Genomic DNA, 3142 nt, shown 5'->3' with positions numbered 1-3142 from the left:
TTGAAGTCTAAGGAGCGGAGAGTTGTTGAGATTAGAAAGACCGGTAATGTGAGGAAGGCAGAGGACAGGAGAGTTCCGAGGAGTAGAGGGTTTGGGAGAGAAGAAAGTCCGTTTAGCACGTGAAAGGGCAGAGTCTATGAAATGGGAAGGGTAGCCAAGACGGGAAAATGAATTATAGAGTGGAAATTTCTGATTCAAGGAACCGAGGATCACAAGTGCAGAGAGCACGGAGAAAGAGGGAGATAAGAACACTTTTCTTAACAGAGGAAGCATGATAAGAAAAGTAGTGAATGTACATGCCACTGAACACGGTGCAGTGGCATGTACATTCACTACTCATTGGCCTTCTCTTTGAGAAAATTAAGGACATCAAGAGGGACATTAGTGAAGAGGGACTCAACGTCAAGACTAAGCATCATACAGGTCGGGAGAGAGCGAACCCGTTAGATGAAGTGTTGAGAGTGACGAAGGTGGGCAGGAGAAAAAGTACCAAGAAAGGGAGAGAGGGTTTTGGCCAGCCAAGAAGCAAGAGAATAAGAGACAGAACCTTTAGAGGATATGATGGGACGCAGAGGAATATTAGGTTTATGAGTTTTGGGAAGGCCATAGAAACAGGGCAGAGAGGGACAGATGACACGAAAACGTTAAACAAGGTCGGACCGAAACGTCGTCGTAAGCCCCTCTCTTCTACATGCGGGTTATTTGTGTATTGTTCCAGTCACGGTATTGTGCCTTTTTTTGTTATTCACTGTATCATCCTTTGCTGACGATACTAGAATCTGTATAAAAGTGGTATCCATAAAAAACACAGATAGTCTTCAAGCTGATATAAACCATCATATTGTCTGACGACAATATGATGTTCAGTGAGGACAAATTTCAGTTACTACGTCAATGGGGAAGAAGGAAATAAAAACAAGATCAGAGTACGAGACAAACTCAGACCACTCATTAGAATGTAAGTCAAACGTGAGAGACCTGGTACTTATTAAGTCAGAAGATCTCACGTTCATGGAACACACCAATATTATTATTGCAACTGCAAGCAAAATGTTAGGTTGGGTAACAAGAACCTTCAAAACAAGAGATGAAAAAACAGCGATAATACTCTTCACGTCACTCATTCTCTCTAGGCTGGAATATATTACTGTGTACTAATACCTTCCTTCAAGACAAGTGAAACTTCAAAGCTGGAAAATGTACAGAGAACCTTTATATTTCGTGTAAGCCAGCCTAGCATCTAAATTTCCTAGATCTGTACTCCTTATAAAGTAGGAGAGAAATATTCATTATAATCTACACCTTGAAGATATTAGAAGGATTGGTCCCAACTTGCACACCGAAATTACTACTTATAAACACAAAAGGCTTGGCAGACAGTTCAGGATATCTATAATGAAAAGCAGAGAAGCGATGAGTACAGAGAGAGCACTTAGTAAGTCTTAAGGGACCACGCTTCATTAACCCTCTCCTCGTGCTTAAGAAGGATTACCAACAAAACTCCCTAGCTGTCTTCAAGAGAGAATTCAACAGATTGCTCAAGAGATTTCCTGATCAGCCGGGTTGTGGTGCATACGTTGTACTATGGATGGAGGGAACTAGCAACTTGATCGATCAGGCCAGCATCCAGGAAGCCTGGTCTTGGACCGGGCCACGAGGGCGCTGACCTCTGGTAGTGTCTACAGGTAAATGGTGTACTAAGCTAAGGGTATTCCCTCATGGTGTACTAAGCTACAGGTAGTTCGCAGTGTATTAGGCTATAGATAGCCCCACAGTGCACTAGGCTACAAGTACTTCCCCACAGTGTGCTAGGCTACAAGTACTTCCCCACAGTGTGCTAGGCTACAAGTACTCTCCACAGCGTACTAGGCTAAGAGTACTTCCCCACGGTGAGCTAGGCTACAAGTACTTACCCACAGTGTGCTAGGCTACAATTATTCCCAATAGTGTACTAGGTTACAAGTACTCCCCACAGTGTACTAGGCTACAAATACTCCCCACAGTGTACTAGGCTACAAGTACTCTCCCGCAGTGTATTGGCTACAAGTACTCCTCCACAGTGCACTATGCTACAAGTACTCCCTACAGTGTACTAGGGTACAAATACTCCCCCACAGTGTACTAGGCTACAAGTTCTCCTCCAGTGTACTAGGCTACAAGTACTCCCCACAGTGTACTAGGCTACAAATACTCCCCACAGCGTACTAGGCTACAAGTACTCTCCCGTAGTGTACTAGGCTACAAGTACTCCTTCACAGTGTACTAGGCTACAAGTACTCCCCACAGTATACTAGGCTACAAGAATTCTCCCACAGTGAACTAGGCTACAAGTACTCCCCCACAGTGTACTAGGCTACAAGTACTCCCATACAGTGTACTAGGCTACAAGTGCTCCCCACGGTGTACTAAACTACAAATGCTTCCTCACAGAGTACTAGGGCTACAGGTAGCCTCCACAGAGCCCTAGGGCCCTCGTGGCCCCACATTGTACTAGACTAGAGGTAGTCCCATATTGCAGTAGTCTACAGGTAGTCTCACAGAGTACTAGGTTACAGGTGGCCTCACAAAGTACTAGGCTACAGGTAGCCCCACAGTGAACTAGGCTACGCACCTGTGTACCGCCATAGAGGTGGATTAAACAAAATCTTTATCCCCAAACAACACGACAAGGGAGGCAAGGCTCACGCAGACTCCAGCATCTGTTGACCACGGCTGGTTGTTATGGTAACGTCTCCCCGCCTCTACCACTCTCCCCATCCTCTCCCTCTTCCTCTATTCCGCCATCTCCTTCTCTCTCTTTCCCCCCACTCCCTCTTCCATCCTCTCCTTCCTCTATTCCACCAGTCTTCTCTCCCGCTCTCTATGTCCTCCTCATTCTCTCTATTTTTTACTCCCACCCTGCTCTCTTTTCCTTATATTCTTCTCTTTCATCCATCTCCTCTCCTTCAACCTTCTCCTCATCCTCTTCTCTCCTTCCTCTCCCCTTCTTTTCCTTTCTCTTGACACACACTGGTTTTAGCGGATGTTTATAAATAAAAATAATAATAATAAAAATAATAATAATAATAATAATAATAATAATAATAATAATAATAATAATAATAATAATAATAATAATAATAATAATAATAATAATAAGCAG

This window comes from Cherax quadricarinatus, chromosome 2 (genome assembly GCF_038502225.1).
Source record: "Cherax quadricarinatus isolate ZL_2023a chromosome 2, ASM3850222v1, whole genome shotgun sequence".
Classification (NCBI taxonomy): Eukaryota; Metazoa; Arthropoda; class Malacostraca; order Decapoda; family Parastacidae; genus Cherax; species Cherax quadricarinatus.
The sequence above is the reverse complement of the archived record's forward strand: the minus strand, read 5'-3'. Positions refer to the sequence as shown.